The sequence below is a fragment of the Onychomys torridus genome, chromosome 5 (assembly GCF_903995425.1).
Source record: "Onychomys torridus chromosome 5, mOncTor1.1, whole genome shotgun sequence".
Lineage (NCBI taxonomy): Eukaryota > Metazoa > Chordata > Mammalia > Rodentia > Cricetidae > Onychomys > Onychomys torridus.
Window position 1 is genome coordinate 46,496,009 of NC_050447.1, and position 13,246 is coordinate 46,509,254.

General features: G+C 43.7%; 1 protein-coding gene across 1 annotated transcript in view; it reads left to right on the top strand.

The window, feature by feature from the left end:
* Positions 1 to 13,246, top strand: part of Cdh13 (cadherin 13) — a 954,417-nt gene that overhangs the window by 150,110 nt on the left and 791,061 nt on the right. The gene's annotated exons all lie outside the window — the stretch shown is intronic.

The following is a 13,246-nucleotide window of genomic DNA, read 5'->3' on the forward strand; positions in this document are numbered from 1 at the left end:
TGTGCTGTGTTAGAAGCATAGCCGGGCCATGGGGTTCAGGCAGTGTGAAATTTATAGCTCTATGAAGATACAGAGATTTCTCTGAAGTGCTTGCTTTTTTTTTTTTTTTTTTTTTCCTGTTGTTGTTGTTGGCTGGCTTTTCTCACTGACCCGGTACCCAGACTAAGATGAATACTGTGACTCTCAACTCAGCTAGCGTATCCCTGAAAGACACAAAGACACCCTGATTTATGGTGCTCCAACTTTGAGGCATTTTTGTTTGTTTCACTTTACAGAGAGCACAGATGTAATATGCTCTCAGAGGCAGCCACAACTAGAATGTTGAGTTTTGATCCACATGCAGGGTATTTACACGTGGTCAGGGACTCTTGTAGTTGAGCTGAATAGTGAGGCTTGCCTCTCAGTCAGCTCCACAGTCATGAGAAACACCCTCGCTATACAGAGCTCCATGTCACTGAGCTGTCATGTTCAGGAAGTAGGCATGTTGTATGTGGTCTTGACTGAAGATGATATTTTCAACTTCTAAAAGTTATTGGTCATCAACCTCATCTCATGGAGGGGCATGTCCATCCTACAGGAACAGCTCTCTGAATACAGGGTAATAACATATATAAGTCTGTAGGTACCTATAACTTGGAGGATTTCAGTCCACATTCCTTTGTATGTATATGCATTCATTTTTGCTTACTGGGCCTTCTTTGTGTGTGTGCCTACATATTGATGTGTGTATAGCTGTGTGTATATGTGTGTATGTAGAGGTCAGAAGATAACCTCAGGTGTCATTCCTCAGATGCCACCCAATGTGTGTGTGTGTGTGTGTGTGTGTGTGTGTGTGTGTGTGTGTGTGTGAACTCATGTAATGGCAAATGTGTAGAAGTGACAGGACAACTCTGGTATCATTTCCCCCTTGTTTGAGACAGTCTCTCTTGTTCACTGTTGAGTATGCCAGTCTACCTGTGTCATAAGCATCAGGTGATTCTCTTGTCTCTGCTTCCCATGTCCTTGTAGGAATGTCCTATGAGTGTAGACACTTGTGCTGCTCCAAACTCAGGGTGTCAGGCTTGTGTGGCATGCACTTTACCCACTAAGCAATCTTCCCAGCCCCTACATTTCTTTTTTGAGACAGATCTCCTTATTGGCTTAGAGTTTGCTGGAAACAACTACCCTAGCTGGCTACCCAGCAGGAGCCTTTCTGTCTCTGCTCCCCCACATCCAAGCTAGCATTACAGGTGTGCACTGCTGTGCCTAGCTTTTTCACATGAGTTCCGGGATCAAACTCAGTTTCTCTGCTTGCAAAGCAAACAGTTTGTTGACCAAATCAATCTCTGTAGCCCCTACAGGAGGGCAGAGCATTTTCTTCCTGAGCTACTCACTTTCACAATAACCCAGGTGTAGCACAAATCTTAAAGAGTCTTATTAATAAAAACAAATCCAAGCCAGGTATTGGGGTGAATGCTGGAAGATCAAAGAAGTGGAACAAGCCACAGCTAACCTCACCTGGCCAACTTCTCAGCTGATCCTGTTTCCTCAGACTGAAAGCCTCTGAGTTCTCATATCCAAATGGGTCTCAGCTGAACTGCTGCTAGAAGCCTGAAAGCTTAACCAAATGCTGCTAGTTTCTAGTCTGCATGCCTTATATATCTTTCTGCTTTGTGCCATCACTCCCTGGGATTAAAGGCGTGAGTCACCATGCTTGGCTGTATCCTTGAACACACAGAGATCCAGGTAAATCTCTGCCTCTGGAATGCTAGGATTAAAGGCGTGTGCTACCACTGCCTATCCTCTATATTTAATATTGTGGCTATCCTGTTCTCTGACCCCAGATAAGTTTATTAGCATGCACAATATTTTGGGGAACACAATACCACCACACCCAGGCTCATAACTATAGTGTCATTTGGAATCTCTGAGCTACAAAGACTTGGTTTTCTAGATGCCAACACCTTGGCCAGATGTTGATTCCTCTTCATTTACTCTGAAATGGAAATGTATTGAACAGCTCATATGTTCTTGCAGTTACTGTCAACCTTTTAGGTACAGTGTAGGGTTAAAAGGTGGGACATCATATAATTAAACATTATTTTGCTCTACAAAGAAGGATAGCTTACCATCTGTGACATAATGAACATACCTGGAGGTTATTACACAAGCAAGAAAAGCCAGTATGGAAAGGATAAGACCACATAATTCTACTTATAAGAGAATCTGAAGTGATCAAGTTCATAGAAGCAAAAGTAAAAAGATGGAGGATTAACATCCCAGTTATGGAACATGACCACAGTTCTAGAACTTTCTGTGTGACACAGTGTTTATGATTAACAGTACTGCATGCTATACTTTAAAAAAGTGAGTGTAGGAAGTGGAAAGATGGTTCAACAGTTAGAAGCACTGGCTGTTCTTCCAGAAGACCGATGTTTGGTTCCCAGCACCCATGTATAAGTTCACAATTATCTGTAACTCTCATTCCAAGGGATTTGGTAAGCTCCTCTGGCTTCTTCGGGTACCACACAAACACACACACACACACACACACACACACACACACACACACACACACACACACACACACACACACACACACACCTGGTACACAGAAGTACATGCAGGCAAAACACTCATAAACATAATTTTTTTTAAAAAAGTAAGTATAGTCCTCATGTGCAATGTTCTTACACACATACACCATACATACCAAATAGATAAAATAAAAGACTTGGAAGTAATGGATCAGATCTATTACCATGACTGTGGTAATGGTATTAGGTATATATACAATATCAAACTCATCAAATTCTACACTGAAAATATGCAATTTTTACTGTCTGTTTTACCTCAATTGACTATTCAAAAAGAAATGAACCCAGTTAGGTCTCTTATCTAGTAATTCTGGTGTGCAGTCTATTTCTGCTATGTGAACCCAGTTAGGTCTCTTATCCAGTGATCCTGGTTTGCAATCTACTTCTGCTATGTGAACTCACATAGGTCTCTTATCCAGTGATTCTGTTTTGCAATCTACTTCTGCTATGTGAACCTCTCCTCAATTTTCTCATATTGATAATAGAGGAGTTAACTGAATCATCATATTGATGATTCATGCAATCAATTTGTAGGTTAGGACACCTGGCCCAGGGCATAGCACAGAGGGATACTCACTGTGTGATAGATACCATCTCCTCCGTACACAGCAAGGGGAACAGTTCTGAGATTGAACTTCAAATCCCAAAGTAGGCATCCAATGGTGACCAAAAGACTGAGAGTTGAAAATTCACTAGTATAGCTGAAGGTCAAAGAGCCACCTCAATACTAGAAAAAACACTAAAAATAGTGTCTCGGTATCTTGAGACTCCCAAAGAGTATGCACGAGTTCCTCAGATTTGAACTTCCACCTTACATTAAGCCCTATTTTCAGTCTCCTTTGAAGCAGAGTTACTCAATGGATGCCCAAAAGATGTGCAACTCTTCATTTCCACTGTTTTCATCTAGAGATTCAAGGCAAAGCCATGCAATCCATGTAAATGCACAGGTACAATTAAGTGTAAGTGTTACAGCAGAAGGCAGTGCAGATTCATTTCCACTTTCACAATGTCTGTGTCTCAGGGGAATCCTGCCTTCAAGCCCAGTCTCTGGTCCCAAGTGCTCTTCTTTAGTTAGAGCTGTAACTGCTGCTGGTCAGGAAACAGGCTCTGGGATCCAAGAGGGAGGAGGGCCCCATGCAGAATAGTAGAGTGATTAGGTTACAAAGTCGATTGGGGCTTCAAAGAAGAAAAAATAACTATTAAATAACTCTGTAGGAGTGTTTGTCCTTTTCTTCCATCAGATGACTGAACCCTATAGCTTGCCAAAGTCAGCCCTTGCTTTATCTCAGCTATGCAGTGGCAAATGAGGAGTCCAGTCCATGTGTCATTAGAGGCCCTGATGGATAAGGTCCACAGCTAGTCAAGAGGTGTGTGTGTGTGTGTGTGTGTGTGTGTGTGTGTGTGTGTGTGTGTGTGTGTGTGTGTGTGTGTTGGGGGCTGGATAGCAAAACGAAGCTCAGGAGGTGGGAACTGAGGCGAGAGTCTATGTCAGACAGTTTGGGAGTGCAGGAAAGGGTACCCAAATATAATGACGATAAGAAGGAATTCCATTGTATGAGTCACAACATCAATAAGACTGTGAAAACATTATCTGGGGGACCAATCATGAGAATCTGGTCTGGAACTTGGCTCATAGTCCAGTGCTTTCTAATGCTGGGTGTGCTGACAGGCATCCTAGGAGTTCCCAAGTTCTATTTTAAAGCAGGACTTTGCCTTCTGCCCTAAACATATAAAACCATGTAGAAGAGAGGAAGATGATATCTGTTGACAGACTGTGGAGGTCTCTGGCTCCCAACCTCATTCAGTTTACCTAGTCTAGTCCTCTATTCTATTGTTCAGTGGAAAATGTAAGTCGGGCCACCCATTACTTCTCTGATTGCCTGCCAAACCTCCATCCAATAACCAATGAAATTCTATGGCACCAAGTGGCCATAGAATACTGGCACCTGCTGAGATGCTAGTGAAGTCTTTAGTCTTGTTTCCAAACTTAGATGTGGTTCAGGCCTCTCAGTGCACTGTTTCTATCTTTTCCTACTGCATGTAGGGACCATTTTGCTACTTCCTTGCTGCGCTGGTCTTGGCTGTGTAGCACAGGGAGGAGGCAGTCTACCTGAGGAACTAACAGCATTGTAATCTTCTATCTGCCATATTTCTCCTTATCTCTCCAGCCCAGGGAGTCATTGTCTAGACAACAGGTAGTGTTCCCCGAGTCTTAATCCATTCCCCAATGGGAGGTGCACAATTTAGCCCTGGATTCTTTTAAGGGTTAAGATTTAAAACACAGAATCCTTGTATCCTTCAAAATAATATTAAAAAAACTCTGAAACTGAGATTTTTTAAAGGTTTTGACTAACTGCCTGAATTTTTATCAGCACCATGCCTTTCTTGGGATGATTCAATGATGGGAAGTGGGGTAATGGGTAGAGAAAAATTTAGGAGATTGTCTCATTTATTTCCCACCCCAAATTCCCACCCAATCTGATATAAGCTCAATTGAATAACCCCTGCCTCCCACAGCAGAGAAGGTTCCCAGGCACTCTCAGGCAGAAAAGGTTGGAGGCTGTGTATATTTATGTTGAAATACATATGGAAATATGATGGGTGAAACCAGCTTTCTGTTTCTCTAGTGGTGCAGTTTTAGGTCTACAGATACGCAGTTTCCACTATGACATGGGAGAAATACATCACTAAGGAATGCAGATAGACAATGGAAGTTGTGGAGAATGCTGTGTTCTAGTGTATCCAATGGATACTGCCCTAGTGTGGGTGTTGCAGACATCAGGCGGGTGAAACCAAGGGCATATCATCCAGAGGTGACAGAGGAGAGGCCTATCCTTGCAAAGAGACCAATGAAGCTCTATGGCCAAATGACAAACACATTCGTTTTGCATTTGGTGCTGGACTCATTCAGTCATTTTTTTTTTCAAACAAAAGACTTAAATTGCTTTTACCAACAACAGACATTTTCAGATTTATCTGCACAATGGTCCAAACACTACATAAAAATTCAGTGATTAGCAAGATTGTTAAGTAACCTGCTCCAAAAGTGCTTGTATTTGTTTTAATTTTTTTGAACAAAAAAGCTCTTATTTTTTTTTTTGTTTTGTTTTTGTTTTTTTTGTTTTGTGTGTGTGTGTGTGTGTGTGTGTGTGTGTGTGTCATTGTTGAAAAAAAGAAGTTGAAGAATCTTCCGTGATTCTTTTTGTAGGAGAAAATAGATGCATTGATTAAGGCAATGAGATACTGCTCCATGCAGGTGAAGGAGGGTAAGAAATGGAGAGTGATTTGAGAAATACCACAGTGAAAACAGTAGAGGATTCTGAGGTCAACAGCAAGGGTGAGAGGCCCGGGATTCTCAGCTGGAGGGGTAAGAGAGTTGACACACAGAAGAGAAAGAGGGCCACAGCTAAGCAGGTGGAAACAACCTGTGTCCCAAGTTTCAATTAAGGCCCTCTCTAAGATGGAACCATTGGCCACATCTCTGGAGATTCACCTGATGAGGTCAGGGATGACACTCCAGCTAAATGGTTTCCAAGTTGAAGAAAAGAAAGCCCTCCTTGTTGGAATTCAACCCCTCAGTTTACTCCATTGCAGCACACACACACACACACACACACACACACACACACACACACGAGAGAGAGAGAGAGAGAGAGAGAGAGAGACAGAGACAGAGACAGAGAGAGACAGAGACAGAGACAGAGAGACAGAGACAGAGACAGAGAGACAGACACAGAGAGAGACAGAGACAGAGAGACAGAGACAGAGCTAGAGACAGAGAGAGGGAGAGACACACAGAGAGACACATAGAGAGTGAACTGAGCATCTGTGTGTGGATAGAGATTGCTAAATACTTGTAACAAGAACTGTTACTGAAGAGGATTATAAACAAACAACCTTTATTTAGACTTTCCCAAATTTTAGATATAGTTTTCAGCAACATGTCTGGTTGTTTTCAAATGCTGTGGTTTTTTTTCCTTAAAATGATCAAAGGGAATTGCTTATTATCCAGGGTCAACTTATTAACTGGAGATAGAATATTCACCAATTACAGGATCTCTTGAATGCAGTTCTCTCTTACTCTAGGCTAGGGGCAAGAGAAGAAAAGGAGGAAAGTGTCCTCTAAAAATCCCTGGGCCTGACTCTGGTCTCCGCCTAATTAGCTCAGTGACCTTGGCCAAGGCCCCTGCCCTTCCAATATGTTTCTTCATTTACTAGATGAGGTGAGACGCTGTAACTCCAGGAACCCTTACTTTCTGCTTTCCCCAAGTTTTAGAATTGTTAAATAATTGCATGCATGAGATAATTTACGCTCACCCTCTTTGAAATTGCAGGCTCATTTGCTAGAATCTCCCGTTCCTTGTATTTCTCCTAAGCAAGATCTAACGGCCTTTGATATCTTTATGTCTGCTTTCTAGGGACTTAAGAGATATAATATCATTTGATTGCAAGGAGACACTTGGTCAAAAGCTGTCACCGGATGCCTTCTGCTTCCCTGGTGCTATCAGAGCCGGATTCTACAATAGACAAATGGAAGATGAAATAAGAAAGATTGACAGGAGAGAAGCCTGAGAAGACAAGCTTTTTTTTTTTTTTTTTTTTAGAAAAACAGGCTCCTTCTCCCTCCTCAAGAGTCCTAATATATTTTTATGAAACGATTGCAGAACAGTGACAAGGTAAACGTGTCTAGTCTTTGCAGAGCACCTGCCATATCCACCATGGGTTAGGCACCCTTACACAAAATGAGGATGTTTTCCTCAGCTTTGCAGATAAAATAAATCAAGACACAAGGCGATCAAACATGGCTGAAAGTCACCCAGGGAAGAGAATGGCATAACAGTTCTAGCCAGGAATTCAAACCAGAGGGCAAGTAGAAATTAATAGCCGCAGCTAAAGCTTCTCTCACATCTTTTGCAACTGCCCCCTCCCTTCATTTTTACAAGCAGAGGGCATGATCCTCTCACTGAGCAATGCACACAGAAATATCTTGTTCACGTACACAGCTGCATATTTGTGATGCTTAGTCTACCATAAGGGAACCCATTCAACCTCTTCCCTCTCAGTGTTTGATACTGAGTAGACCCTACAGCAAGCTTCCTCATGTGTGTCTATGTGTTCACACATAAGAGTGAACTTCATGAGTTCAAGAAAGCCAAGCATGCATCTGTGGAAATATGTACATGTGAGCACATGTGTACATAGACCTGTGCTATATGTATATGAATGTGTATAGGTATGCATATCTATACAATCTGTATCTGTGTATGTATGAATGCACATGCATGTATCCTTGTGTAGAGATGTGCATGTAGTATGTGTGTATGTGTATGCATATTTGCATGTGTGTAGATGCTTGTGAGTGTACATGTGTGCACATGGATCTAGAGGCCAGAGGTTGATGTCCAGTGTCTTCAGCAATTGCTCTCCACTTTATTGACTGAGCAAAGTTCCCTTGATGAACCTAGATCTCACTGATATGTTTGGCCTTTCGAGGCAGCTTGTCCCAGGGATCCACCTCTTCCTCCTGAGTGCTGGGATTCCAGGCAGGCTGCCACACCTGCCTGGCTTTTAAGTGGGTTCCAGGGATCTACACTGCAGGCCTCATGCTGTGTGGCAAGCACTTTATCCACTGAGCCATCTTTCTAACCCTTCAGACACCTTTAAAGGCATCCTGCCAAATTGTCCCTCCAAATGACACTGTCTCTCCCCCCACCCAGCACTACATTGGAATGTCTGCTTCCTGTACCATCACCCATCACTGGGGACTTTAAACATTTATTCAGTTGTTCTCACCTCCCTATTGTGTGTGCACAGCACTGGTCATGAGAGTCTCAAGGGCCTCTTGAGTTGTCCTCAGACAAGGTCATAATAAGTGAAAGACAGGAAGGGTTGCCATCCTGTGCTGTGCAGAAAGACAGTGACTTTCTTCCTGATGAGGATATTGTGTACTCACTTGATTTACAGATCCTGGAGTGGGGAGGTGGGCTAAGATCACACAGTCATTCCGAATCTGCCTAGGGGCTATAAAGGAGGCTAAACTGCCTCTTTAAGCCGGTAAGTGATGACATTCAAATCTATCAGAATCCTAACCCCAAAATCAGGTCAGGATTTACGGCCATAATATGTATCTTTGGATTTGGCTTTTATGTTTTTACCCTTGATTTATGTGGGTACCTTCCTTAGCATCCCATATCTCAAGCAACATAAATGTATTAAAGTAATGGAATTTAGCAAATATGTTACGGTTACCATCTTTGTTCCCAAGAGGGGATTTGGAAATCTGACAACATTACAGCTTTCATTTTCAGGACCCATTTTCTGAGCCGTTTCACTAACAAGTCTCCTGATTTACCACACCATTAACAAAAATAATTCTTTCTGGACAGCAGTAAAAGGAGTGGGTTAGCACAATTTATAGCTTTTTCAAGATACATATAAGGTGCTTGTTAAGAAAAAAGGCAGGTTTTTGATTAACCGATACACTGACTTGCTTTTAAGATACCTGGGTTCATTCTCCATAAGCCTAGACATCAAGGATACCTCCCTCAGAAAGTAAGCCCACCGTCGTCCAGTGTGCAAGCACAGTTGTGTTTCCCAACGGTGATTAGCAACCTGTGCTGCCTATGCCCACATCAATGATTGAAAGGGGAGACCTTCTCCACTTCAAGATGAGGACACAGTGCCCATTTCCACCTTTAAGTGAAATGTTATACAAGAATGACCTTTCAAATCCATGCTACACTGCTCACAGTTCAACCAAAGACTCCTCTGAAGAGAGCAGAAATAGACTAGGTGAGAGTCCAGCCAGCAGCTCCTTAGTCAAAAGCCACCCATTTCCACCAGTGAAATCAGGGAGGAAGCATAAGTCAGCGGACGTGCAGGAATGAGAGACTTTTCCCAGGAAAAAAAAAAAAGTGTGCAGCTGGCAGGTGGGTGGGGTGTACTAGGATATTTTCCATGATCCCTAGGAATTTAATTCTTCACTGACCCTAATTGTAAGGGGAACCTCAGAGTGTTTGGGATTCTCATTAACAGTTCCATGGTGGCCCCAAAAGAAAAATGCCCCATATGACAAGGTTGCCTTTTGGTCACAGTGTGAATACTGTGGTCATTGGTGAGGTGACGGGCTCATTTTAGGCTTAGGATTAGTTTAGGCAACTCTGGGGTCACAAGACACCGACTTTGATCTCCCTCGAAATCCTGAGATGGTTCCCAGCTTCCCAAGCTCTGGACATAGATTCTCAGCCCATGAAGTTCTGAAATAGGTTCTCATTCCCATAGCCAGTCATGGGGTCAGCAATAATGTTCTCTAGTAAACAAGGTTGGGGTGCACTTTAACCCATGGAAGACTAGTAGAAACCCTTCATTTGGTTGTGGGGTGTGGGTATGAAGAGCATGACAGGAGGGGGCAGAGGGATGATGGAGGAAGTCTGTCTATTATCCTTGTAGATCATGGGAAATCTCTGGACTTTATCCTAACAGCATCAGGAGACCATGAACAGAATTTACTGTGTGTATTATGTGCCTAGGGCAAAGGAGACAGATATCATGACTTGGGGGTGACAGTCTTAATTAAATTTATCATTGCTACTACGTTCTGAGAATAGCCAACTTATTTAACCTTTTCCCTCTTCTGAGATGTGTATCCTTTTGTCCATCCAGTGAAACCTGTGCTATTTGTTGTGGATCTGTGGTCCTTCAGAGATTCACCAGTCTGACTCAAGTTTTGCTTTTAGTAAATTAGAGGCTTATTATCAAAAAGAGACTGGCCAGGGCCAAACAAGAGAGAGTCCTCTAGACAAGGCCCTGGCTGTTGTTAGCCCAAGAATTATAAAGGCAAAAACCACAGTTATAATTTGGGGGACCCAAATTAACTCGTATCCTATCTGGGTGTGGGCAAGGTTCAATGTTGTAACAGACATCCAGCAGGTGCCTAAGCCACCCAAGCCAGCAAGCATTTCATACATAAGCAGAACTTAGCAGTCAGCCTGTTTCATCTTTTTATTATTATTATTATTATTATTATTATTATTATTATTATTATTGTATTTGTGTTTTAATTTTGCACATCAGCCATGGGTTCCCCTGTCCTCCCCCATCCCGCCCCACCCCCACCTGCCCCCAGCCCCTCCCCTCCATTCCCATCTCCTCCAGGGCCAAGACTCCCCTGGGGATTCATTTAAACCTGGTGGATTCAGTACAGGTAGGTCCAGTCCCCTCCTTCCAGGCTGAGCAAAGTGTCCCTATGTAAGCCCAAGGTTCCAAACAGCCAGCTCATGCACTAAGGACAGGTCCTGGTCCCACAGCCTAGAAGCCTCCCAAACAGTTCAAGCTATTCAATTGTCTCACTTATCCAGAGGGCCTGATCCAGCTGGGGGCTTCACAGCCTTTGGTTCATAATTCATGTGCTTCCATTCATTTTGGCTATTTGTCCCTGTGCTTTTTCCAATCTTGGTCTCAACAATTCACACTCTTACAGTCCCTCCTCTTTCTCAACTATTGGACACCTGGAGCCTGGCTGAGGATCTCTGCATCCACTTCCATCAGTTATTGGATGAGAGTTCCAGCTCAACTGTTAGGGTGTTTGGCCAGCTGATCACCAGACTAGGTCAGATCAGGCTTTCTCTCTTGTGATCCATTGCCTTGTAGGAATAGCCGAGGAGGCAGTGAAATACTTTATAACAATCCGCAATTTTCAAGAATAGCCCAACTGCAGCAGGAAGGGGTCCATCTCGGGCCAGCTGTCAGGGTACAATCAAGGTAGGAACAACTTCCTCATGGCTTGTGTAAGGTCAAGACAATTTTGTTTTCACAAGCCTAGCATAGTAAATTTACCCTCTAAACATCAGGTTCACCATCGCAGCACTGTGTCACACACTGTGTTCAGACACACAGATTCAAGTACCTATAACTGTGACAGCTTCTACCTTCAGATTTATCACATCATAGCTCTGTGGTCTATTTGTTAAAGCATTAAAGGATCATCTGCCACAGAGTGATGCACATCCATACAGCTGTGCTGTAACAGCCAGTAGAAGCTGCATGTATGAATTTCCAAATGCATGTTGAATGGTGTCACGATGGGAGCCTGAATGAGGGTTGACACCATGGGAACCGGAAACCATTACAAACTTGAGCTCTGCTGTGATGGTGATTTTTCTCACTTCTGTGACAAAATGCCAAACATAAGCAGACTAAAGCAGGAAGGCTCTGTTTGGGCTCACAGTTTGAGAGTACAATCCATCATCATGGGGAAGGTGTCATGGCAACGGGCATGAGGCAGCTGGTCACATAGTTAGGAAGTGGAGAGAGATGAACACTGGGGCTCAGCTTATAAACAACCCCCCCCCACACACACACCCATACCCATCCTCATTGAAAATAGATTCCTCTCTCACACCATGCACCCCAACCACAATTTCCCCTCCCTCCACTTTTCCTAGCTCTCCTCCACTCCCCCCTCCCACAGATCCAATCCCCCTCCATTTCTCTTCAGAAAAGAACAGGCCTCCAAGAGAGGACAGCCAAACAGGACAAGACAAGATACAGTAAGACAAGACAAAAGCTCTCATATGGAGGCTGGACAAGGCAACCCAATAGGAGGAAAAGAGTCTCAAGAGCAGGCAAAAGAGTTAGAGATCCACATGCTCCCACTGTTAGGAGTCCCACAAAAACATCACACTAACAGCTATAACATACACAGAGGACCTGGTACAGACACATGCAAGACCCATGCTTGATGTTCAGTCTCTGTGAGCCCACATAAGCCATGCTTAGTTGATTTGGTGGCCCATGTTCTCCTGGTGTCTTCCATCCCCTCTGACTCCTACAGTCTTTTCTCCCCCATTTCCTTGGGGTTCCCCAATCTCCCAAAGGAGGAACCTGATAGAGACCACCAATTTAGTCTCTCTCTCTCTCTCTCTCTCTCTCTCTCTCTCTCTCTCTCTTTCTCTCTCTCTCTGAAAAATGTCTTGCTGTGGGACCATGCATCTTTTCCCATCTGATGGAGGAAGCCACTCTGACGATGACTGGACAAGGCACCCATCTATGAGTAGAGCATAATATCATTAGGAATCATTTCGTCGATTGTGTGTGTGTGTGTGTGTGTGTGTGTGAGAGAGAGAGAGAGAGAGAGAGAGAGAGAGAGAGAGAGAGAGAGAGAGAGAGAGAGAGAGAGAGAGAGAGAGAGAGAGAGAGAGAGAGAGAGAGAGAGAGAGAGAGAGAGAGAGAGAATTGTGTTTGATTCTATCCTAGGTCTCTGGGCTATTCAGTCTCTGGTGCCTGGATGTCCAGATAGTGCAGGGCATGGGCTCCCTCTTGTGGTAGTGTGAGCCTCAAATCAAACCAAACATTGGTTGGCCACTCCCACAAGTTCTTAGCACCATTGCCCCAGCACATCTTGCAGGCAGGACAGATTGTAAGTGGAGGGTTCTGTGGCTGGGTTGGTGTTCAGGATTCTCTTTCCATAGCCTGCAGAGTATCTTCTCTTACCAAAGGTACTAGAACATAGCGGTGAAAGCTCCAAGCCCACACCAGCTCAACCTCTCCACGTTCAGGACCCCTGTCAGTCCACGGGATGGTGTCACCCACAGTTAGAATGGCTCTTTCCTCCTCAGGTTAATTTTCCTGCAAACAGCCTTATAGGCATGCCCACAGGTAAGTTTCCATGG